Genomic DNA, 27,451 nt, shown 5'->3' with positions numbered 1-27,451 from the left:
ATGTCGACTGAGTGTAACCCAAGGTTTTAATATTTTGTTATCAATTATACCAAGTGTCCTTGTACATAATTTCACCCCTGTTTTAATTATTCTAGTGGCTATTAATCCATTCCCGTGTCCGGTTAAATGAACGATTATTCGTACATATAAATACCTCGCCCATCGTGTCCGATCGAGTGTATATGGTAATTTTTAGGGACGCCCAATTGTAACTCTTTATATTAACATTAACAAACTATCATTTAGTTAAACAAATATAAAGCCCATTAATAGCTCATAGTCTAATTTCCACAAGTGTCGTTCTTTTGTCCAAACCCCAATTATGGTACAAAGCCCAATTACCTAATTTTAGTAATTACCCCAACATCATGATTACTTCGTTTTAAATAAGCATAATAATAACTTAGCTACGAGACATTAATGTAAAAAGGTTGAACATAACTTACAATGATTAAAAATAGCGTAGCGTTACACGGACAGAATTTCGACTTACACCCTTACAACATTTGCTAACATATCCTTATTATTAGGATTTAAAATTAAAATTAAAATTAAAATATAAATTATATATATATTTACGTATATATTGAGAGAGAGATAGATTATGGATGAAAAATTGATCAGAATTCGTTGGGCTTTATAGGGAGTTTCAGTTTTTGGGGCTCCGCGACTCGCGGCCCATTCCTTCTTCAAACTCCGCGAGTCGCGGAGTTTGTAAATACAGCTCACTCCATTTTGGCTCTTTGTTTACCGACGGTTTATTATATAAATATAATATATATATAATTTATATAATTAATTATATATTATATTATATTTATATACATAGTTAACTTGTAATTTTTAGTCCGTTGCATCGAGCGTTGAGAGTTGACTCTGGTCCCGGTTCCGAATTTTCGAACGTCCTTGCGTACAATTTAATATCTTGTACTTTGCGTTTTGAATCTTGTACTCTTGTAATTTCGAGACGTTTCTTATCAATAATTGGAACCTCTTTGATTGTCTTTTGTACTTTTGAGCTTTTTGGTCGTTTGCGTCTTCAATTCGTTGAATCTGTCTTTTGTCTTCACCTTTTATTATTTAAACGAATATCACTTGTAAATAGAACAATTGCAACTAAAAGCTTGTCTTTCTTGAGCAATAATGCTATGAAATATATGTTCGTTTTTAGCATTATCAGTATATATATATATATATATATAGATAAATATAAAGTATATGAAACATAACTATCAATTAATGTTAACACTCATTGTCAACTCGTTTAATATTACACAAGTTAAAATACAAAATTTATAGCGGATATTATATATAAACAATTGTAAATTTATATATATATATATATATATATATATATATATATATATATATATATATATATATATATATATATATATATATATTATATATAATTCTATACAAAAATCATTATATGTATATTGCAATTTATAAATATTGTATCTAAATATTTGAAAGATCTATTTTATTTAGTTATTATATTGATATTATTATTATTATTATTATTACTAATTACAATTATTAATGTAAGTAAAATTAATATTATTATTAATTATTAATTTGGTATAATATATATAATAGATAATAAATATAGACAAACAAATTAGATATTTATACAGATCATTATATCCTTTATTGCTTTTCTTTTTTCTATTCGGCTCGTGAATTCGATCGATCTCCAATCATCACTACAAAGCAATTATCAATCAAATCATGTCAATTCTTTAATCAAATTTTTGGCACTGTTTTCCTTTTGACACTATCAATCATCTAAATGATTAACCTCTAACCAACATGTACGTATTACATTGATAGATACATAAAACACACACATGATATGTTTTCATCATCATCTAAAATACTACTACCTCCATCTCATTCCAATAGGGCAGTATTCTATTTTGGGCTATCCCATTTTGATAGTCCACTTCCATAAATAGAAAGGAAAGAAGATATTTCATTGGTGGATCTAGTGTAACAACCCTGATTTTTCCGTTACTTCCGTTAACCTTCCCTTAGTTTATTTAACGGCGATTTTTTAAATTTTATGCGTTTACGTGTATTAAATGCGTACTTGATCTTCGGAGGGTTTTAATAATTAATATGGGTTGATATTAATTCAAATAAATATTTCGGATAATGAAATACGATAAAAATGATACGATTTTGATAAAAGCTTTTTGAGCAACGAAACGCTCGGGTTTATTTTAATAATTAATTTTATTAATTATTAACTTTTTAAAATATTTAATTTATTGGGTTTTTAATAAATTAGACAATTGGTTGCGTTTAACGATCGGGTTAGCGTTCCGGGCCTTCGGTACGACTAAACGACACTTAAAACGGACCACGATTACACGAGGTTGCAAAACGAGAGCCCGGGAACCCCATGTGGGCCCCATTCGGCCGAACCCCCTCCCCACCCCCCTTTATGTTTAATTTTTGTTAACTTTAGGGACTTATGTGTTAATTGTTTAAACTAGGGTTAATATAAATACAAGTATTAACACAAATTAGGTATAAACCCTCACTAGAAAAAAAAGGCAGTCGACTTCTCCCTGGCTCCCTTCCATCGTCGACCAACACCATCACCACCATACCTTCATCTTTCAAAATTAGCAAAAGTGTTATACACGAATCGCGTTCATCTCCTCGTTCTCTATCCATTGGTATAAACAATTTTGTGATCTAAGGTATATTTACATGAATCCTAATTCTTAAAAATCTGATTTTTTATAAAGTTTCATAGTTATGTTGTCAATTGCTCAAGTCTATACGCGTACGTGTTAATTGTAATCGTTATTTTGATTGTTTGATGCGCTAGGATTTAAAAATGAATTTGTATTTGTTTGATCAGAAAAATTAAGTTTTTCAAATGTTAATTATTATATTATAATCAGATTCCTTGCGAAAAACTATTGAGTTTAGGCTTTGGATTCGCTTGATTTCGTTTCCGTATGATTAAGTTATGTCGATTTGAATTATCGTTGTGTTTTTATTGCTTGATCAGAAATCTGGTATTGATAGAAAACTAATTGGCATGTGAGACTTATACCACTGGAAATATAATTTAAAAACACTCAAGTTAGACTAGGATATCATGTCGTTTACTTATGTATAGCCCGAGATATGCTATAATTAGTGTAAATGTAGTTGTATACAGCACTTGCATGAAAATAACCTTGTATGATAAAATGTGTTAATTTCTGTGATTAAAGCGTTGCATATTTGAAAATTATACAAAAATTAATTCATTTTTATGTAGATATCATAGGCTAATTGTATCTAGATCTTCGGATAATCGTATGCGAATGTGACTAACTAAATGGGAGTCGAATCTGTAAATTAAACACGATTTTGTACTTTGTGAATTTTGTGTATTGTTTGAGCATGTATTCTTCTGTAAAATGAAACTTAACATTATATGTGACTTATTTTTAGTTTATGTTAATCTTTGAAACCTTATGCATTGGGCACAATAGAGCCATACTTTATGTGAATTCTGATTTGAGCTGAAAACTGAATGATCAACTTGCACGAATAAACTGTACAAATTGGCTAAACAAAAGTGGCTAGATTTTTGATATGTGTTACTTTGATTTGTCCTTGAACTATGGCCACTAGTCTTGTATCAATTGCATGTTCCTAACTCCGGTTATAGCCAAAATGAAATAAATGCGCCGTCAGAAACTGACTTGGCAAACCCCAAATGTATCCCTTCTGATTCCTGACTTTTAATTATCGTATGAGTCCCTGGATGGACTTTTTGGAATCGATTTTAAGTGTAATTATGATCTGGAGTTTGTCATATTTATGTGAATTTTTTACTATGAGATAATGTGCTAAGTATGCTACGTGTTCATAAACTTTGTGCATAACGATAAACTGAAATTGTGAAAATGATCATTCATGACCTAAAACGTATTGTTTGACTTAGGTTTGACATTTTGACCAATATTTGACATGAACCTACTGATGTTGACTTTATTTGACTACTTTGACCAAGTTTGACTTTCGGTTTGACTTTGTTTGACTTGCATGATATAGTTGACTTTTACTTTGAAACGCGTCGAGTCGAGCAATAAGACAACGTACACTATGAAACCACACTTATATAAGATACATATATTGACCAACCAATATACGTCTACTTAGGTTACATTACTCGGGTCTAAACCGTACAAGTCATTTGTCTTTCATTTCGAGCTTATTCAAAGGTGAGTCTACAGTCCCGCTTTTTACATGTTTTCAGGGATGAGAATACACGCTATTATATTTACATTTTCAATTACTTTTATATTGACATGAGTACTACACATATGCATAATGAGTTTGTTCAAAAAGCCTCTAGCTTGAATACTTTTAATACCATCGGTGTAAGCACAATTTAGATGGACGGATCCCTTAGGTTGACAACCTCACCCACTATAAAAGCAGTGGTGCATTTATTTTGAACATTAAATACATTTGAATAAGTGTATAACATTTTACGAGGTAAAGTCGGGTGTAGTAGTTTCTATACTCGGGTCATTGCTAGTATTCAGGTGCTCGGTTTATGCAAGCGATATAATCTCGTGGTCAAGGAAATCAAACTATTTTTTTGATAACTGTTTTTCAGATACTGTTACATTATTTTAAACCTGTAGATTCACCAACATTATTTGTTGGCCTGTTTTTGCGTGTTGTTATTCTCAGGTCCTTAAGAGGTATGCTTCCGCTGTGTTTGCTGCATGACTGGCCTTAGAGTCAACATTTGATTTTAAAGAACATTATTTATCTTCGCATTTAAAACTTTTATATTGTTTAAATACTGTTGGATTGTGGTTACGATCACAACAGTGTTTCTAATTTGGGATTATTGACTTATGTTTTTGAAAGTTAATATTTTTAAATAAAATTAAATGCGATTGCTTTAAACGTCTCATATAAAGGGTGTAACTGTTAACTGTGGGACCGAAATTAACACGCCGTCAGATGGTAATTTGGCGGGGTGTTATAGTTGGTATCAGAGCTAACGGTTCGTAGGGAAACTAGGACTTGTAGTAGTGTGTCTGATTTGGTCATTAGAACACCTTGATGAGTCTAGACTACGACCGGGACTTAGTCATTACATGAGTACTTTGTGATTAACGTTATTTACTTGACTAATCTGTTTTGTTTGTGTTCTTGTACTATGAGTTAGATGTCACAGGATTCAGGAAGCAGTGACAGCGACTCCAGTGTGGCTGAGGTGAATGCTCCAGCCCCAGCACCAGCACCTACTCCGTATTGGATACCTAACCATCCCGTGAACCTTTATGCATTGGATTTGGTTCATACTAACTGTAACAGGGATATTGTTGATCGTGTTAATGCCTTGAGTGATATTGATAGGACATATCCGCACCCCGATGATCTTGAGAGAATGGAGGAAAGAGTCACGGGTATAAATACTTATACGCACAAGGCTGAAGCGAGGTTCGTTGAGATGGCAAGATTGATAGCAGCCTTAACTGCCAGGGTTGCTGCGTTAGAGGTGGAAGGTAATAGGCCGAGGAATGATGGACCTGCCTTCCGTACCCGACAAAAGAGGAAGTGAAGGGTTGTTGACCATGAGCTTCTTTTCCTTTTCCATCCGCCATACTTTCTTTATATAAGACTTACTGGGTGTTATAAACCGGGCTATTAGCACATTATGTTTATTGTTTGGTTTACTACTTTGGAATTTGGTTTATCACTCTTGGATTTTATTTATATTAATGGTGGATTATGCTGTTAGTAACTATTATCTTTTATTGCATGCGGTAATATTCTATATTTAGTAACTTTGTATGATCATAATACTTGTGTTATGTTATACTACTACTATTGCCATTAATGTTACTACTTAGTGTTACTACTACCACTACCATCACTACATGACACTAGTACCACTACTACTACCACTAGTGTTACTACTAACACTACTAACACTACTATCACTACTTACACTACTTCTCACTACTAACGAATCTTTTCGTACTATTATTTACTAGTCTTCAACACTCGTTGCTAGTATATTTTCATATATAGCGTTGTTTTGACACTGACCTGGTGTGTTTTTCTGTGTTGAAGATGCCTCCGAAGGAATCAACCGCCGCCCAAATCAGGAGAATGGTCGCCGAAGGAATCGCGACTGAAAGAGCTGAACTACAGAGAGAATTCAACAACGCTCGAAACAGTAATGATCGTGGTGGCTCGAGCAACACCAATGGAAACGGCACACAAGGCCGTAATGGATGTTCTTACAAAACGTTCACTAGTTGCAACCCGCATTCTTTCAACGGAACTGAGCGACCAGTTGGTCTCACTAGGTGGTTTGAAAGGCTCGAATCGGTTTTCCGCATTAGTGGATGTAATGATAACGACAGTGTAGGCTTTGCAACGGGCACACTGGCAGACAGTGTGCTCACTTGGTGGAACAACTATGCTCAATCCCTAGGTCGTGATCAGGCTTATGCCCTACCTTGGGACACACTGAAGTAAAGAATGATCGAGGAGTATTGTTCGAGGAACGAGGTTAAGAAAATGGAACGCGAGTATCGAGAGCTGAAGTTAGTAGGCAACGATCTCACCGCCTATAACAAGAGGTTTTTTGAGCTGGCGTTAATGTGTCCTGAAATGGTTACTCCGGAAAGGCGTAAGGTAGAACTATACATTGAAGGTCTGAGTGAGAATATTTAAGGCGGGGTCACTACTTCAAAACCCGCAAATGTGCAGGAAGCTATTGACATGGCTAGTTTGCTGTTGGATCAGATTTCCCAGAGAGGGAAGGGCACTACAGTGAATGAGAATAAGCCAAACGATGGTAAGAGGAAGTGGAACGGTGGTCAGGACAAGAATTTCAATCAACAGCCATTCAAAAAGCAAGATTCTTACCGTAACGACACTGGAACCACAGGAACTAACTCTGGGTATAAGGGCAAGAAGCCACAATGTCAGAAGTGTTGCAAGCATCATATTGGAAATTGTTCTGTTCTAAATTGTAAGCATTGTAAGAAGTTTGGTCATTTGTCAAAAGATTGCAAGGTTAATCTCAACGGCAACACCAACAACAACAGCACTGCAAGCAACACGAACAATGCTAATGGTGGTAAGAACTGTTATGGTTGTGGACAGCCGGGTCATTTCAAGAAGGACTGTCCTAAGAACAACAATGGGAATGCTCGAGGAAGGGCGTTCAACATCAATTCTGCGGAAGCTCGTGATGATCCAAAACTAGTCACGGGTACGTTTTCACTTGATGATCAACTTGTTTATGTTTTGTTTGATACTGGCGCCGATAGAAGTTTTATATCTAAGGATATTTGTCACAATGTTAAGAAACCCGTTTCTCCCCTAGATAACGTATATTCCATAGAACTAGGGAATGGTAACTTGATGAGAGCTGATAAGATTTATCGTGATTGTACTTCGACGTTAGAAAGTAAGTCCTTTAGCATTAATGTGATACCTATTAAACTGGGAAGTTTTGACCTTGTGGTTGGAATGGACTGGTTAGCTGATAACAAAGCCGAGGTGGTCTGTGACCAAAAGGCTATTCGTATTCCTATTGCTGACGGTGAACCTATGATGATTTATGGTGAAAAGAATGGCTCACAATTACATCTCATTAACTGCTTGAAAGCCCAGAAGTATGTGAGAAAGGGATGTATCGCGTTCTTGGCTTATGTAAGCTAAATTGTACCAGAAGAAAGGAGACCCGAATACGTTCCTATATTTAAGGAATTTCTTGAAGTTTTTCCGGAGGAATTACCTGGTCTCCCACCGCATCGAGAAATTGAGTTTCAGATAGACTTAGTGCCAGGAGCGGCACCGGTGGCTCGCACACCGTACAGACTTGCACCCCCAGAACTTCAAGAGTTGTCTAGTCAATTGCAAGAGTTGTTAGATAAGGGATTTATTCGACCGAGGTCTTCGCCTTGGGGAGCTCCGGTCCTGTTTGTTAAGAAGAAGGATGGGTCGATGAGATTGTGTATCGACTATAGAGAATTGAACAAGCTGACAGTCAAGAATCGGTATCCGCTACCGAGGATTGATGACTTATTTGATCAGTTGCAGTGATCCAGTTGTTATTCGAAGATTGATTTGAGATCCGGGTATCATCAAACGAAAGTCAAAGAAGCTGATGTCCCGAAGACAGCGTTTAGAACACGTTATGGACATTATGAGTTTACAGTGATGTCGTTTGGTTTGACAAACGCACCAGCAGTGTTCATGGACCTCATGAACCTTGTGTGTAAGCCATACCTAGATAAATTCGCCATTGTGTTCATTGATGATATATTGGTGTACTCCAAGAATAGAGAAGAGCATGAACATCATCTACGCTCGATATTGACTATGCTTAGAGAAGAGCAGTTGTATGCAAAGTTCTCTAAGTCTGACTTTTGGTTACCAGAGGTACAATTTCTTGGCCATGTTGTAGGGGCCAATGGAATACAGGTCGATCCAGCAAAGATTGAGTCGGTTAAGAATTGGGAAACTCCAAAGACGCCAACGTAGATTAGGCAATTTTTGGGTCTAGCTGGTTACTACCGGAGATTCATTGAAAGATTCTCTAAGATCGCCCGACCATTAACCGCATTGACTCATAAGGGCAAGAAGTTTGAGTGGTCAGAACAGCAAGAGACTGCATTTCAGTTGTTGAAGGAGAAGTTAACAACTGGACCAGTATTGTCTCTACCCGAGGGAAGTGAAGATTTTGTTGTTTATTGAAATGCCTCACGTCAAGGAATGGGTTACGTGCTTATGCAACGAAACAAAGTTATTGCTTATGGATCGCGTCAGTTAAAGATTCACGAGCAGAACTACACTACGCACGACCTTGAGTTAAGAGCTGTTGTCTTTGCACTTAAAATGTGGAGACACTACCTGTTTGGAACCAAGTTCACTATCTTCACCGACCATAAGATTTTACAGCACATATTCGATCAGAATCAGCTCAACATGAGACAACGACGTTGGATGGAACTACTTAACGATTATAACTGCGAACTTCAATACCATTCGGGCAAGGCGAATGTTGTGGCAGATGCCTTGAGCAGAAAGGAGCGAGAGAAACCTCTTAGGATTAAGGCACTTAACATAGTTGTCCATACGAATCTCGCATCACAAATCCGCGAAGCACAACAAGAAGCCATGAAACAGGAGAATGTTGATGTTGAATTTCTCAAAGGGATAGATAAGAAGTTTGACATCAAGGAGGACGGAACATGGTACTTTGCTAACCGAATTTGGGTACTAAAGTTTGGTGGATTGAGAGAATGTAACATCTCAGGTAACATGTGATGACCCAGAAATTTCGACTAAATTTAAACTTAATCTTTGTATGATTAACATTCCGACACGATAAGCAAAGTCTGTAAAACTGAATCTCAAAATTTTTGAATTACTTTTATATATTTAAATACCTTCGGTTGTTTTCGACGATTCGCGAACAATTATATGTAAAAAGATACATATATACTATAACATGAAAAGGTAACAATGTATTAATTGTTTGATACCGTACATTAAACTTATTGGTTTAAATATCTATTTTAATGTATATGATAAATTTAAATAATTATTATTAAAATTTATTTATAAATAACGTCCAATGTGTATTTAAAAACTGATTTATGTATATTAAAAAGATATATACATATATATAATAAACGATAGTAACATTCGTTTATTGATTCAATTGATATTTAGATAAGTTAACTAAAGCGTTTAAGATGAACCAGTTAAACACTAATTTGCTACAGTGTTTTCAAATTGCCACATTACTCAAAATGCTACAGTGTTTTCGAAAATCACTATTTGCTACAGTGAAATTGACTTTGCTACAGTGAATTGCTACAGTAAAATTTGACTTTGCTACAGTAAAACACTATTTTAAAATGTATTTTTAGCAAATAACGAGATGATGATTTATAGAAGTAAATGACCAAAATACTCGAAAGTTTAAGATATACTATGAGTGGTATAGTTTATGGATAACTTAAGGCTATATTTTGACAAAAGTACGTGTCACGAAACGTAAAATGCAAGTTTTCTCAGCGTACGAAAGGACATTCGAAAAACCAGAACCGGGACATAAGTCGAGTGATGACGTACGACTTATCGGAACAAAAATTACAAGTCAACTATGCACGTGAATTTAATATAATATATAATTAATTATTTAAATTATATAAATTATATTAATATTTAATTATGTCGACGAGCTAAATTACAAATCAATGTGAGCTGTCCCTGGTCCTCATGCGAGTCGCATGGCCAGAAGGCCATTTCCATGCGAGTCGCATGACTCCAGATTTCAGGCCAAGTGCTATAAATTCTCGAGTTTTGGCCAGATAAATCACACACACATATATATTATTTTTACTCCGTATTTATTTTATTATTATTATTATTATTATTATTATTATTATTATTATTAATAATAAGATTATTATTAATCTTATTATTTTTATTGTTAGTGTTATTATTTTTGCGATACAAAAATAATAATGTACATAAAATATTACGACGGAGTGCTGTCCAAGTATTTTTCAAAATGAGTTTTCGAGCAAGCTAGAGCTAAGGAAATTATGGGTTATTGCCAAGGAGGTTATGGGTAATGTTCGGGGGTATTTTTTTGTGAATCAAACCTCGTGTTTATCATCTCCGATGCGTCTACGTGCTTTCCTGCAATATTGTATATCAATATTAAACAGTGAGTTTCATATGATCCCTTTTTCAAATTATATTTTTGGATACAAATACTAAAACTGATTTTGTGTGAGTTTCATAAGATCCCTTTTACTCTCTACATTTTTGGGCTGAGAATACATGCAAATGCTTTATAAACTGATTTACAATATTTATATGCGTGAGTTTCATTGGCTCCCTTTTTAATTGCTTTTGCAATCTATATTTTTGGGCTGAGAATACATGCACTTTATTTTAAACGCAATGGATACAAGTACATACTAAATTCTACACTGAGTTTGAACCGAAAATCCCTTAGCTTTGGTAACTGTTAACTGCCAGTTATAAGAACTGGTGGGCGCGAGTAGTAGTATATGGATCCATAGGGCTTGATATCCCCGTCCGAGCTAGAGCACTAGCCTTTTAACGGACGTATGCTATTTGAGAAGCGTACACGTTGGTTTGCGTGTAATATTAAGATAATTATACAAAGGGTACAAATTATATAAACATTAAAGTTTAGTTACCAGGGTGCTCAATTTTGTAGAACCGATTGATAAACGTTTCGGATGAAACAACTGAAATCTTGTGATCCACCTTTTATTTAAAACATAATGATAAACGTTTTGAATAAAACAACTGAACTTTTGTAATCCACATTGATATACGGATTATGTGTAATATTAAAACTATGAACTCACCAACCTTTGTGTTGACACTTGAAGCATGTTTATTCTCAGGTTTCTAGAAGTCTTCCGCTGTTTGCTCATACGTGATACAAGTTATGTGCTTGGAGTCATACATGCTATATACAAGAAACTTGCATTCATCAAACCATTACCATGTATCTTATTTTGACTGTATTGTCAACAGATGTATTATTGTAAACCATTTAAATGGTGATTGTCTATACGTAGGAATCATCAGATGTAAAAAAACATGGAATTTATATATTCATTTATGAAATACCTTTTCAAACGAATGCAATGTTACAAAACGTATCACATAGAGGTCAAATACCTCGCAATGAAATCAATGAATGACGTGTTCGTCCATATGGATTTGGAGCGATCGTCACATAACACGTTCCCCGTAGCATGATATTGTCCGCTTTGCCCGTAGGCGCACGGATTTTTCTTGGCTACCAAACACGACAAGCACTTTCCCAGGAGGTCACCCATCCTGGTAGTGCTCTCACCTGAGCACGCTTAACTGCAGAGTTCTCATGGGATCTGCTGCGCTTGTGGTCCCAAAACGCGTCATGCTAGGAAAGGTCTCCACACCCTTATAAGGCATGCTTCGTTCCCCTCTCCAACCGATGTGGGACGGATGTAACACGGATGTTACAATCCTCCCCCCTAATGAGACACAGCGTCCTCGCTGTGCACGTTTGGTTCGGGGCCTGGCTCTGATACCATCTGTAACATCTCAGGTAACACGTTCCCCGTAGCATGATATTGTCCACTTTGCCCGTAGGCGCACGGATTTTTCTTGGCGACCAAACACGACGAGCACTTTCCTAGGAGGTCATCCATCCTGGTAGTGCTCTCGCCTGAGCACGCTTAACTACAGAGTTCTCATGGGATCTGCTGCGCTTGTGGTCCCAAAACGCGTCATGCTAGGAAAGGTCTCCACACTGTTATAAGGCATGCTTCGTTCCCCTATCCAACCGATGTGGGATGGATGTAACACAGATGTTACAGAGAACTAGTGTTGGAGGAAGCACACAAGTCGAGATACTCAATTCAACCGGGATCAGATAAGATGTACCAAGATTTGAAGGCATTTTATTGGTGGTCGAAGTTGAAAGCTGACATTGCCACTAATGTAGGGAAGTGCTTGACTTGCGCTAAAGTCAAGGCTGAGCATCAGAAGCCATCAGGATTATTAATTCAACCAGAGATTCCCCAGTGGAAGTGGAAAGGAATTTCCATGGACTTCATTACGAAACTGCCGAGAACTGCGGGAGGTCACGATACCATTTGGGTTATCGTGGATCGTCTCACTAAGTCCGCACACTTCTTACTGATAAGGGAAACTGATAAAATGGAGAAGTTGGCTCAGATCTAAATTAAGGAAGTTGTAACGACCCGGCTTTTTTTTCGACTTGCTTTCGTGCTTTGTGCTTTCACGAAACTGCGTATTTATGCGTACTGAGCTTGCTTATGCTCTAGGATCTTTAATCATGATTAATTACTCTCGTTAATATCTTACAACGTGCTATTAAGTGTGTAATCACTTAACTTGATCCCCGAATGCTTTTACGACCGTTGGTGTCACTTCTCGTTTTAAACGAGATACGTACTTGGTACACGTTAAACTTTTGTCGTAATTGGAATATTATGACTGCGTAAACTTGATTGTTATTTATTATAACAATTACTTGGCTTAAGGGCTTGTTTAATTAAGCTTAGTGTTTACTAATGCTTACTAGTTACCTTAATGGACTTAACACCGTACATGACTTTGCATGTCCCGACTTGTCTTTGTGACACACGTGCTTTTCACGAATAATATTTCGGATATTATTTACATTCATGATTAATTAATATTAATCATTTTTAATTAACTAATGTTAGTAGTTAATTACTTGGGCTTATTTATTTAATTTGTTACATACTTGGTCTTTTATTAATGGACTCATGATTAATGGACTTGGAAGCCCACCCTACTTTCTTAATGGACTAATTAGCCCATTTTTATGTAAGTATTACATTAAGATAAAACTAGATTAGTTAGTGTTATGAGGAGGCTAGTTACAAGTATACTTACACCACTTTCCCATACTAATTTGCTTTAATACCATTTCAAGCTAACACCATTCTCCCATGTTTGAAAGTTAGCATGTGACTTTCCCCTTTGGGAGCCTTGAAAACCGTCCACTTTGGGGATGGCATGGGGAGTTCCATTTTTCAATTTTTGTTACATATTTGCAAGTGATACTACCTCATTTCTTCACACACACATACTTACACTTTCTCTCAACTTTCTCTCATCTCATTTTCTCTCAAACTTGTAAGTAACAAAGCTTGGTTTTCTCTATTTTTCTTCCAACAAAACCGTATACAATCATCATCATCTCACTTACTTCTTGTTGTTGTTTGTTACTTGTTGTTAAAGATCAAGTTTTCTAACTTGCATCTTCATGTAATCTTGGTTACTTCCATCTTTTGTTTGTAAAGAACCAAGAATAAGAATCTAAACTTTCTAGTTTATGGTTCTACACTTAAATGTTTTAAAGATCTAAAAGTTCATGAGTTTATAACATACTTGTGTTCATGTTTGTAAACTTAAGGTTTACTTTCTTAAGGATCAAAGCCTTGGCTTGAATCTTTCTAAGTATGAACAACCATGAACTTATTACTTGTAGATTTAATTTATTTCTTCCTTTTGTACAAGTTTCAATTCGTGATTTGTGTTCTTGGTCAAGTATTTACAAGTTAATCTTGATCTCATTATTCTTGAAACTTTATAAGTTCAAAAACATGGAAGTTTAACTTTCTAGTTACAACTTCATACACTTATGTTAGATCTAAGTTTCTATAGCTTATGGTCTTTCAATTTTGTTATAAATACGAGCTTAAAAGCTTATATACATTTTACAAGTGATGTGCGCAGAGGTGTATATGAAATACCTTATATTTTACTAGGAAAAACTATTAAATACGATACAATTTTACACAAGATATTTATTTATTTATATAATGGATATACTTAAACCTTGCTACAACACTTATAGGCAGTGTACCTAATCGTACAGTAGTGTAGTTTTTAGTAAGTCCGGTTCGTTTCACAGGGAATCTTTTAAACAAAGCTTAACGCTATATTAGTTTTAATTTATAAAAAAATACAAATATATATAAGTAATATTTTTATTAAAAAGGGGGGTTTTTACCGTTTAATGACCGGTTTGTCGATTTAAAACTTTAGTCGCAGTTAAAACCTAATGTAAAATATTAAAAATAAATATAACTTAATTTAAAGCGTAAAGTAAATAACGATAATGAAATTGCGATAAATAAAAGTGCGATAAAATAAACTTGCGATAATTAAAAAGTACAATTAATTAAAAGTGCAATTAAATACAATAACAATAAATAAAAGTGCGATAATTAAAAGTGCAATTAAATATAAAATAAAGGAAATTAAATATGAAATAAAATAATTATGCTTATTTAAACTTCCGTAATCATGATGTTTGACGTGTTGCTTTTAGTTTTATGCCCATGGGTTAATTGTCCTTTGTCCTGGATTATTTAATATGTCCGTCTGGTTTTTGTCTATAACAGTCCATCAGTCATAAATATAAAGTGCGAGTATCCTCGTCAAATTATCCTTATACCCGAAGTCAAATATTCCAACTAATTGGGGACTTAAACTGTAACAAGATTTTAATACTTTGTTTAATAATTACACTAGGTTATCGACTGCGTGTAACCCAAGGTTTTAATACTTTGTTATCAATCATGCCAAGTGTCCTTGTACATAATTTCACCCTTGTTTTAATAATTCTAGTGACTATTAATCCATTCTCGTGTCCGGTTAAATGAACTATTATTCATACATATAAATACCCCGCCTATCGTGTCCGATCGAGTGTATATGGTTATTTATAGGGACGTCAAATTGTAAATCTTTATATTAAAATTAACAAACTATCATTTAGTTAAACAAATATAAATCCCATTAATAGCCCATAGTCTAATTTCCACAAGTGTCGTTCTTTTGTCCAAACCCCAATTATGGTACAAAGCCCAATTATCCAATTTTAATATTTAGCCCAACATCATGATTACTTCGTTTTAAATAAGCATAATAATAACTTAGCTACGAGACATTAATGTAAAAAGGTTGAACATAACTTACAATGATTAAAAATAACGTAGCATTACACGGACATAATTTCGACTTACACCCTTACAATATTCGCTAACATACCTTTATTATTAGGATTTAAAATTAAAATTAAAATTAAAATATAAATATATATATATATATATATTTTACGTATGATGAATGAGAAAAAGATGTGTTGAATTCAGAAAAATGCGTTGCCTTTTATAGGCCCACACTGAAATTTGGGGCTCCGCGAGTCACGGCCCTTGTTGCCTTCGAACTCCGCGACTTGCGGAAGTAATATTTATAGCTCACACATCTTTGGATCTTTTCTTGCCGACGGATTTTATAATATAAATATAATATAAATATATAATTTATATAATTAATTATATATTATATTATATTTATATATATAATTAATTTGTAACTTTCGCTTCGTTGCGTCGCGCGTTGAGAGTTGACTCATGTCCCGGTTCAGGATTTTCGAACGTCCTTGCGTACAATTTAATATCTTGTACTTTGCGTTTTGAATCTTGTACTCTTGTAATTTTGAGACGTTCTTATCAATAATTGGAACCACTTTGATTGTACTTTGTACTTTTGAACTTTTTTGGTCGTTTGCGTCTTCAATTCGTCGAATCTGTCTTTTGTCTTCACCTTTTATTATTTAAACGAATATCACTTGTAAATAGAACAATTGCAACTAAAAGCTTGTCTTTCTTGAGAGATAATGCTATGAAATATATGTTCGTTTTTAGCATTATCAAATATTCCCACACTTGAGCGTTGCTTGTCCTCAAGCAATATAGTCTTGAAATACTAGAATCACTTCTTTATTCTTCACACTTTGTACATCAGTGATTTCTTTACGGCGGTATAAACAATGGTAGTAACGATGTGGTTTACAGTCCCACATGACTTATGAAAATTTAGATCCATTAAGGAAATTGGATCTTTATGAAAACATTTGATCTTTTGAAAATTAAATCTAGCTTTTACCCTAGATAATTTTTCCGGAATAACCCTTCACCGGTGTTTGCAAATTCTTTTTGTGGGTTTGGTGGGTTTCATATTTGAAATTTTTAGCTCAAAACTTGTGGTTTTGTGTCACCCACTTGCTAACCTTGTATCGGGAAAGCAACACGTCCAGTATACTTGCTCCGTATATTACCTTTTGGTAAACTACCGTCCGGTTGTAAAGGAAAGCGTTGAACAAGCATCTGTTAAGGCAATGTCCCCTGACATTCTTTTAATTATGGTCTATAACGTGTCGGACGCAATTACTATCCTTTGTAGGAGCAACAGTAAAGCTCACCCTTATAATTTTTCGGTCTGGCACAAGGTCCTGTCTTTGACCATGCTATGCAACCACCGTTCTTACGGTTGACACCCGAATTGGTTCAGGTGACCTAATGAATTCCAGGTGAATTCCTAGGATTTTACGTTCAATGGTAATGAACGCATTGAAAATGGGTTTTCAGAAAACAAATCGGTTTTAATTTGATCAAAATATTTTCTCGTTCAAGCTCGAGTTCAGATATCATCGAATTCCATGAGTTTGTAATTCTCAATCTTTAAAGTCAATCTCAAGGATTGAGTAATATCAGGCTTAAAAGCCGATTTCTAATCTTTAAGGAGATTATCCTTTCTGGGGGTCTGATTCATTAGTCTTATCAAGCTAATTTGCACGGCGCCCTCCCCATTTTACGAGACAGATTCTCTCATGGTTAGGATAAGTCTGACCACTTGGTGACCCTGTTTGATGCTGAGGTCCGTGGATTTCCTGCTGATTTTAGAGATGACTTTTCTAGATTTTTTGTCAACCTACAGCTGGTCTGGACGACAACTTCATGACCTAAATCAAGAAGCGCGTTTCTTTTTCGGAAGACTTTACTTCCTTTTAATGATGGAATTGATTCATCGTGTAGATCCATCTTTCTTTTAAATATATTACAGTAAATCGGGTAAAACTGATTAGATTAGTCCAAAACAAAAGTATCTTCAATTATTTGTTACAAAAATATTTGACATATGTTTAAGATAACTTGGTGAATTTTCCCACACTTGACTTTTATTTTTCCTTTTTGTTCTCCTCTATTCCATTTTAAATGAATTCTAACATTTTGGTTTGTTTCTCAATTTATGTCCTTTCCAAGGTAACAATAATTTCGGTGTTAACACCTAGTTTTATCGTTCATAAATATGTATAAACATGATTTTGAGTTCATTTAATTGAAAATTTTGAAAAATTTTACTAGAATTGGGTAGTCAGTATATAAGACTAAGGCTATTCTTTATTATCAGAGAGCACTAGATTCTAATACAACTACTGCTTTACTAGTATTTTTAATGGTAACCAAGTGTTAAAATAATTTTTTTTATTATAAAAACCTTAACTTATAAAATAATTAATTAATTAATTTAAAATTTTTTTCCCTTGTTATTTAGGACGAGGTCGTTTTGGAACGATGTCCTAGTCCGTCCCTCGACAAAATTTTAAAATTTGTCAATTTAAAGCGCGGTTTTAAAAGCAAAGATTTTTGGGTTTTTTTAATTTTTTTGGCATACTTTAAATCAATAAGATTAAAAATAATGATAATAAAAATTCTCGTCCCGCCCTCGGGTAAAGCAATTTCGGCTCAACGACCTAGTCTTCAACTTACGACGAATTTTAAATATCGTATTTTTAACTTAATGAGATAAAGTAAATTTTTGTTTTTAAATTCACACAACTTAAATTTAAAATGCATAAAATTCAAAATTAATATTAAAAATTCACACCAAACTTAAATTTAATTTTGTTTTTATACATACAAACTTATATTAAAAATATTAATTTTTCAAATATTTACAATTTTAAATATATTGATTTAAAAAGTTTACAATATCAATTTAAGATTTATATATTAATTTTAAAAACATGGTAAAAATAAAATTAAAAATCTTTTTAGCTTTTATCCCACTTTAATCAATCAAATATTATCAAAAATATACGCCCCTCTTTTCGGTAAAGTAATTTCGGTTCCATGACCTAATTTAACTCATGACGAATTTTTGAAATATTTTGGGTTGATTGATTAAAGATATTTATACGTTAAGAATAAACGTTAAATTTCGCAGTGATGTAATAAATTTTTGTATGATATCAATAATTTCGGTCGCAAGACCTAATTTTATCGAATACCAATTTAATACTTTATAGCGAACAAATTATCGTTTATTATCAAAAGGTTAAAAAAAATAAAAATAAAAATAAAAACTGTACAGACTTACCTGTGAGATAGTATTTCTTAGTGATATGCTCTAGCCCACTCATAAGATAGTCGGACTAATTGGTTCTCCATGGCTACATAGGCGTAACCTCGAGCATTTAATGTTTTTTCTTCTAAACATATGAACGGTCCGTCTCTGCATAAAGTAACAAATTCGGTATTTGAATAGGTTTGATTATTTGAGCATTTACCTTCGTGTGACCATTTTCCGCATTTGTGACATTTTTCAAGGTGTCGTGCTCTTCTTTTCGCTGCGGATTTTGATTTTCCTTTACCAAATTGTAACTTATTATTTTCGCATCTGGATTCTTTTCTTACTCCGTCCAATTTTTCTCTGATTACTGATACCAGTTCACTCGGAAGTGTGTCATTATTACGTTTAGTGATCAAAGCGTGTAGCATTAGACCATGGTTCAGTTCACAGGAAGTCTTCATTTCGTAAAAACCTAAAAAAATAAAAATTCAGAATGGGTGGAGAAGACTAGTTCTTTAGGGTCTGCTAGCGAAAGACCATTCGGGTTCCATTTTCGAGAACTACACGAAAACAGAAAATCTAACTCTAACAGAAATACATATTATCCTTTAAAGACTTGATTCTCCCCACACTTAGTTAGCTGTGGTCTCGAAATTGTGATTAACTTCGTTGTCAATTTCCATCGGACTATCTATGTAATGTTTAACTCTGTGACCATTAACCTTAAATTCAATCCCATTTGAATTTATCAATTCTATCGTTCCGTATGGGAAAACTCTTTTGACTATGGATGGTCCAGACCATCTTGATTTCAATTTTCCAGGAAATAGCTTGAATCGTGAATTGAAAAGAAGAACTCCGTCTCCTTCTTTAAATTCTTTTGAACTTCTGATTCTTTTATCATGCCATTTCTTCGTTCTTTCTTTATAGATTAACGAATTTTTGTATGCTTCATGTCTTAATTCTTCTAATTCGTTTAGTTGACTTAACCGTAGACGTCCAGTTTCATGTAAATCAAGATTACATGTCTTCAAAGCCCAAAATGCTTTGTGTTCAATTTCTACTGGAAGATGACATGCTTTTCCATAAATGAGTCTAAAAGGTGTGGTTCCAATTGGAGTTTTGTAGGCTGTTCTAAAAGCCCAGAGTGCATCCTCCAATTTAATGGACCATTCCTTCGGATTTGATCCTACGGTTTTCTCTAGAATACGTTTCAAAGCTCGGTTAGTATTTTCAACTTGTCCACTTGTCTGTGGATGATAAGCGGTGGAGATTTTATGAGTTACTCCATATCTTTTGAGAACTTTCTCAAGTTGATTATTACAGAAATGAGTACCCCGATCACTTATTAAAGCTTTCGGTGTTCCAAACCTTGCAAAAAGACGTTTTAAAAAGTTGACTACAACTCGTGCATCATTAGTCGAGAGAGCTTGTGCTTCCGCCCATTTAGATACATAATCAATGGCTACGAGAATATATAGATTATTATGAGATTTTGGAAATGGACCCATAAAGTCAATACCCCAGATGTCAAATACTTCACATACTTGAATGACATTTTGTGGCATTTCATCACGTTGACTTATTTTTCCGGCCCTTTGACAAGCATCACAGGATTTGCAAAGAAGGTGTGCATCTTTGTAAATTGTAGGCCAATAGAATCCAGCATCATAAACTTTTCTTGCTGTGAGTTGAGGCCCATAATGCCCTCCTGTTGGTCCTGTGTGACAATGGTTTAAGATTTTACTAGCTTCATCTCCGAATACACATCGGCGTATTATTCTATCGGGACAACTTTTAAACAAATGTGGATCTTCCCAGAAATAGTGTTTTATATCACTAAAGAATTTCTTTCGTTTTTGGTACGATAATCCTTTTTCAAGGAATCCACATACTAAGTAGTTTGCATAGTCTGCAAACTATGGAATTTCATTATATTCTATCTTCAATAGATATTCATCAGGAAAGTTGTCTTGTATGGCTGATTCATTTAGAACTTCTAATTCAGGATTTTCAAGACGAGAAAGATGATCAGCGGCGAGATTTTCTGCTCCCTTTTTGTCTCGGATTTCAATATCGAACTCTTGTAAGAGTAAGATCCAATGGATTAATCTTGGTTTAGCATCTTGTTTCGAAAATAGGTATCTAAGAGCAGAATGGTTGGTATAGACCACCGTTTTTGCTAGAACGAGATATGATCGAAATTTGTCAAAAGCAAAGACAATAGCAAGGAGTTCTTTTTCTGTAGTTGTGTAATTTGTTTGTGCTCCTTGTAATGTCTTACTAGCATAATATATAGGTTGAAATCATTTTTCAATCCTTTGTCCTAAAACGGCTCCCATTACAAAATCACTTGCATCGCACATAAGTTCAAACGGTAGATTCCAATTTGGAGTTATCATGATCGGCGCATTAGTGAGTTTTTCTTTAAGAATATTAAAAGATTTGATACATTCATCTGAAAAGATGAATGGAGCATCCTTTTCTAGGAGTTTATTCATAGGAGTGGCAATTTTAGAAAAATCTTTTATAAAACGTCGGTAAAAACCGGCATGCCCTAGAAAACTCCTAACTCCTCTAACATTGGTGGGATGTGGAAGTTTAGCAATTACATCTACTTTAGCTCTATCCACTTCAATTCCTTCCTTTGAAATTTTATGACCAAGAACGATGCCTTCTTTAACCATGAAATGGCATTTCTCCCAATTAAGAACTAGATTTGATTGTTCACATCTAATAAGCATTCGTTCAAGATTAACTAGACATGATTCAAATGTATCACCGAAGACTGAAAAGTCATCCATGAAAACTTCCATGCATTCTTCTATCATGTCGTGAAAAATCGCCATCATGCACCTTTGAAAGGTTGCAGGGGCGTTGCAAAGTCCAAATGGCATGCGTTTGTAAGCAAAAGTACCATAAGGGCACGTGAATGTGGTTTTCTCTTGGTCTTCGGGTGCTATTGGAATTTGAAAGTATCCGGAAAAACCATCAAGAAAACAATAGTAACTATTTCGGGCTAATCTTTCCAACATTTGATCAATGAAAGGTAAGGGAAAGTGATCTTTTCTGGTGGTGTCATTTAATTTTCTATAATCAATACAAACACGCCATCCTGTTACATTCCTAGTAGGAATAAGCTCATTTTTCTCATTTGTGATGACAGTCATGCCACCCTTCTTAGGCACGCATTAAACTGGGCTTACCCATGGACTATCAGAAATTGGATAAATTAAACCTGCATCTAGCAGTTTAATAATTTCTTTCTTAACAACATCTTGCATATTCGGATTTAGTCTTCGTTGGCGTTGCACATACGTTTTATGACCTTCTTCCATAAGGATTTTATGTGTGCAATACGAAGGACTTATTCCTTTAATATCATGAATCTTCCATGCAATGGCTGGTTTATGAGCTTTCAACACAGAAATGAGTTGAGATTTTTCATTTTCAGTAAGAGAAGACAATATTATTACAGGTAATTCAGATTCACCATGTAAATAAGCGTATCCCAAATGGGTTGGAAGTGGCTTTAACTCTAATGTCGGTGGTTCTTCTATCGATGATTTATATCGATATCTGTCTTCTTCTTTTAGCATTTGAATTTCTTCTGTTGTTGGTTCATATCCATTAGCCATAAGTGTAGCTAACATTTCAGTTTCATCACTTGGTTCTGTTCCTTTTCCTAAAGAACATTCTCCCGTTCCTTGTAATTCTGGAAATTCTTCTAACAATTCTGCATGTGATTCTATAGTTTGAATATAGTAACATGTATCATCTGCAGATTACGGTTGTTGCATTGCTCTATCAACTGAAAAGGTAACACTCTCGTCCTCTATACTTATGGTCAATTTCTTACCAAACACGTCTATCATTGCTTTAGCCGTGTTTAAGAATGGTCTTCCTAAAATGAGAGGAACTTGAGAATCTTCTTCCATGTCCAGAACAACAAAATCTACTGGAAATACTAAAGTAGCAACTTTAACTAGCATGTTCTCCATTATCCCTCTAGGATATTTTATTGATCTATCGGCTAGTTGTATGCTTATTCGTGTTGGTTTCAATTCTCCAAGGTCTAGTTTAGCGTATAGTGAATACGGCATTAGATTTATACTAGCACCTAAGTCTGCCAATGCTTCTATTGAACTAAGAATACCCAGAAAACATGGAATTGTGAAACTTCCTGGATCAGATAATTTTTCTGGTATCTTATTCAACAACACTGCAGAACAATTAGCATTCATAGTAACGGCCGAGAGTTCTTCCATTTTCTTTCTATTTGTGATTAGATCTTTCAGAAATTTAGCATATCTAGGCATTCCTGAAATCACATCAATGAAAGGAAGATTTACATTTATCTGTTTAAACATATCCAAGAATTTGGATTGCTCGGCTTCAAGTCTCTCTTTTCTCATTTTACTCGGGTAAGGAAGTGGTGGTTGGTATGGTTTAACATAAGGTTTAGCCTTAACTATGTTATCTTCATTAACCTTTTCAACTACTGGTTCTTTTTCTTTATCTTGTTCAGGTTGTGGTTCTTGTGGAGTAGGAATATCTTCATTAGAAATTACAGGTATTTCAGGTGGTTTAAGTGTAATACCACTTCTTGTGGTAATGGCTTTAGCTGTTTCATTCCGGGAGTTAGCATTTGTATCACTAGGTAAACTTCTCGGTTTTCTTTCACCTATTAACCTTGCTAGGTTACTTACTTCTTGTTCCAGATTTTGAATAGAAGCTTGTTGATTTCTAAATGCTTGAGCATTTTGTTCATTCGTTTGTTTCTGAGATGTGAAAAACTGTGTTTGAGATTCAACTAGCTTCATCATCATATCTTCTAAATTCGGCTTTTTATCATCGGTTTGTGGTGGTTTGTTTTGAAAATTAGGTCTTTGCTGATTGTAAGTATTATTGGATACTTGTTGATTACTAGGACCTTGTTGGTTGTTGTATGGAACATTTCGATTATAATTCTGGTTTTGATTGTAAATCGGTCTTGGCGGTTGATAATTATTCTGATAATTATTTCCAGGCCTTTAGTTTAGATATGAAACATTCTCTCTTTGTTCCATTGTCAGTTCAATACTGAGACAATCTTTTGTCAAATGTGGTCCTCCACACTGCTCACAACTAATTCGTATTGAGTGTATATCCTTAGTCATCTTTTCCATTCGTCTCTCGACAGCATCTATCTTTGCGGAAATGGAATCTAAGTCATGGCTAGAATCGGCTCTAGCTGCTTTAGATGATCTAACGATATCTTTTTCTTGGTGCCACTCATGTGATTGGGAAGCAGTATTATCAATAATTTTGTAAGCATCAGTTTCGGTTTTCTTCATAATGGAACCACCAGCTGCTATATCGATGTCTTTTCTTGTAGTGATGTCGAATCCTTGGTAGAATATTTGTACTATTTGACAAGTGTCTAAACCATGTTGCGGACATCCTCTCAATAACTTTCCAAATCTGGTCCATGCCTCATATAGAGTTTCATTTGGCTTCTGTGTGAAAGTAACAATTTCTCCTTGAAGTCTTACGGCTTTAGATGCTGGAAAGAATTGTTTAAGAAATTTTTCAACTAAAACGTCCCATGTATCAATCGCCCCTTCAGGTAACGATTCCAACCAATCTTTGGCTTCTCCCTTTAAAGTCCAGGGAATTAACATGAGATATATCTGTTCATCTTCAACTTCTCTTATTTTAAATAAAGTACAGATCCTATTAAAGGTACGAAGATGTTCATTTGGATCTTCCTTCGGCGCACCACTAAATTGGCATTGATTTGTTACCATGTGTAGAATTTGTCCTTTGATTTCATAATCTGGTGCATTAATGTCTGGATGAGTAATTGCGTGACCTTGGCCCGTGCGTTTAGCTCTCATTCGGTCTTCCATACTTAAAGATTCCAGATTCTCCATGATTGAATTTGTTGAATCTGAATCACTAGAGGATTCTGATTTAATGGTTCGTTCCTCAACAATCTCTGTTTGAATGATTGGTGGTTCCGGAGGAAAAATTAATGGTTCAGGATCTATGAATTGTCCCTGAATATTCTCCGGATTCTCAATTGTGAGGTCGGGTTCAAAAAATGGATTATCGGAAATTTGAATTGGAGTACTTGGTCGACTGGATGACGATTCTAAAGAAAAATCAACGGCGATAATATTAGCTAGATGTCTTGATCGAGTTACCGGTGGTGAACGTACAAAAAGTGGTGAACGTTTTGCTCGGTGCATTTACTGAATATCCTATTAGTTTTTAAAAAGAAAGAAAAATTATATAAGTTATCCAATTAATAGACTTTTCTAATTTTGCCCACGTTTCGAATAGCCAAAAGATGCAGCAGAGGGGCAGGATTCGTTTGGTCTCAATATAATTGAGTACTGTTTGGCTCTAATAACTCGGTCCACGAACAAATCCAACTTTTACTACGAGCCAGAAAATTTTGATGTCTATCAATTTAACCGCTTAAAATAAATTTTCGTAATTTAAAGAAATTTAGATAAGAAATAGAGAAAATTCTAAGTCCTAAAAACTAGAATAGCGAGAAATAAGAAAGAAAGAGAGCGCGTCGAAATTAAAAGTAAAAATTGGAGAAATAAGAAAGAAAAAAAGTGACTTATAAAACTTTAAAACACTCGACTAACCCAACCTTATTATTATCACTAACTTAAAATTAAAATTGAAAATTGAGATTACTAATTGGAGTGATAATTGATACATAGGTAAAAGGCGTCGAAAAATAAAAATAAGAAAGTAGCGCGTCTAAACTAAAAAAAAAAAAAAAACTAAGAATTAAAAGTTGCATCTAAAAATATTAAAGCTTACAAGTAAAACTATATCCCAAATGGCAATAACTTAAAAAGGAATACTAAAACTTAGATAGGCGTCGCAAAATTCTAAAGCACCTAGATCTTAGTCTAAAGAGAAAGCACTTAAGGGATTTTACGGCAAAGCCTAAAAATCTAGAAGTAAAAATAACTATGGCAAAAACTATGACTTAAAACTAATTACGAGCGAAAAATACAAATATTACGAATAAACGATTAAAAGATATAAAATATAAAAAAAATATAAAAAGTGATAAATTACTTATTTTTATAAAAATATTATTTTTATATTTTTATTTTTATATTTTATAAAAGTATTAATTTTTATATATAATAAAACTAATTAAAATTTAAAATACAATTTAATTTAAAAACTTAAACTAATTATAATAATAATTAAGTAAATAGGGTTAAATAAAAAAATAATAAATAATAATTACTCCGTAATAAATGCGAATTAGGGTTGCTGGACACGCGTGTCAGGGCAGCTCCGAGAGTCGCGGTGCCACGTACCAGAATAACTCTGCGAGTCGCGGGGTTTGAAAATTCAAATGAGGTGCAGGTATAAATTCGATAGTTTCAGTTTTTTTATATATTTTTTCTTTTCTGTTTTTAATTTAATTAAAATATTTATATAAATTAAATAAAAGTTATATTTTAAAAACTAAAATAGAAATACAATACTTTATAATTTTATAAAAATCTTAAAAATAAATTTATATATTTATTTTTTTATTCGGTTTTTAATTTTTTAATTATATTTTTAATATTTAAAATATATTTTTATAAAAAAAAACTAATTAAAACTTAATAATTTTTTTTTTCTATAGCGTTTCGCTTCGGTGATCCCGGCAGTGGCGCCAAAAATACTTGATGTGCGCAGAGGTGTATATGAAATAGCTTATATTTTACAAGGAAAAACTATTAAATACGATACAATTTTACACAAGATATTTATTTATTTATAGAATGGATATACTTAAACCTTGCTACAACACTTATAGGCAGTGTACCTAATCATACAGTAGTGTAGTTTTTAGTAAGTCCGGTTCGTTCCACAGGGAATCTTTTAAACAAAGCTTAACGCTATATTAGTTTTAATTTATAAAAAAATACAAATATATATAAGTAATATTTTTATTAAAAGGGGGGTTTTTACCGTTTAATGACCGGTTTGTCGATTTAAAACTTTAGTCGCAGTTAAATCCTAATGTAAAATATTAAAAATAAATATAACTTAATTTAAAGCGTAAAGTAAATAACGATAATGAAATTGCGATAAATAAAAGTGCGATAAAATAAACTTGCGATAATTAAAAAGTACAATTAATTAAAAGTGCAATTAAATACAATAACAATAAATAAAAGTACGATAATTAAAAGTACAATTAAATATAAAATAAAGGAAATTAAATATGAAATAAAATAATTATGCTTATTTAAACTTCCGTAATCATGATGTTTGACGTGTTGATTTTAGTTTTATGCCCATGGGTTAATTGTCCTTTGTCCTGGATTATTTAATATGTCCGTCTAGTTTTTGTCCATAACAGTCCATCAGTCATAAATATAAAGTGCGAGTATCCTCGTCAAATTATCCTTATACCCGAAGTCAAATATTCCAACTAATTGGGGACTTAAACTGTAACAAGATTTTAATACTTTGTTTAATAATTACACCAGGTTATCGACTGCGTGTAACCCAAGGTTTTAATACTTTGTTATCAATTATGCCAAGTGTCCTTGTACATAATTTCACCCTTGTTTTAATAATTCTAGTGACTATTAATCCATTCCCGTATCCGGTTAAATGAACTATTATT

At 33.9% G+C, this 27,451-nt stretch overlaps 1 non-coding gene across 1 annotated transcript; it reads left to right on the top strand.

The window, feature by feature from the left end:
* The first annotated feature begins 24,225 nt into the window (after window positions 1-24,225).
* LOC139860721 (small nucleolar RNA R71) lies at window positions 24,226-24,332 on the top strand. Its single transcript, XR_011763347.1, has one exon. It is a non-coding gene; the product is annotated as a small nucleolar RNA R71 (small nucleolar RNA).
* The last annotated feature ends 3,119 nt before the right edge of the window (window positions 24,333-27,451 follow it).

The sequence above is a fragment of the Rutidosis leptorrhynchoides genome, chromosome 7, assembly GCF_046630445.1.
Source record: "Rutidosis leptorrhynchoides isolate AG116_Rl617_1_P2 chromosome 7, CSIRO_AGI_Rlap_v1, whole genome shotgun sequence".
Taxonomy (NCBI): Eukaryota; Viridiplantae; Streptophyta; class Magnoliopsida; order Asterales; family Asteraceae; genus Rutidosis; species Rutidosis leptorrhynchoides.
Note: the sequence above shows the minus strand (reverse complement) of the source record. Positions and strands in the feature narration are given on the sequence as shown.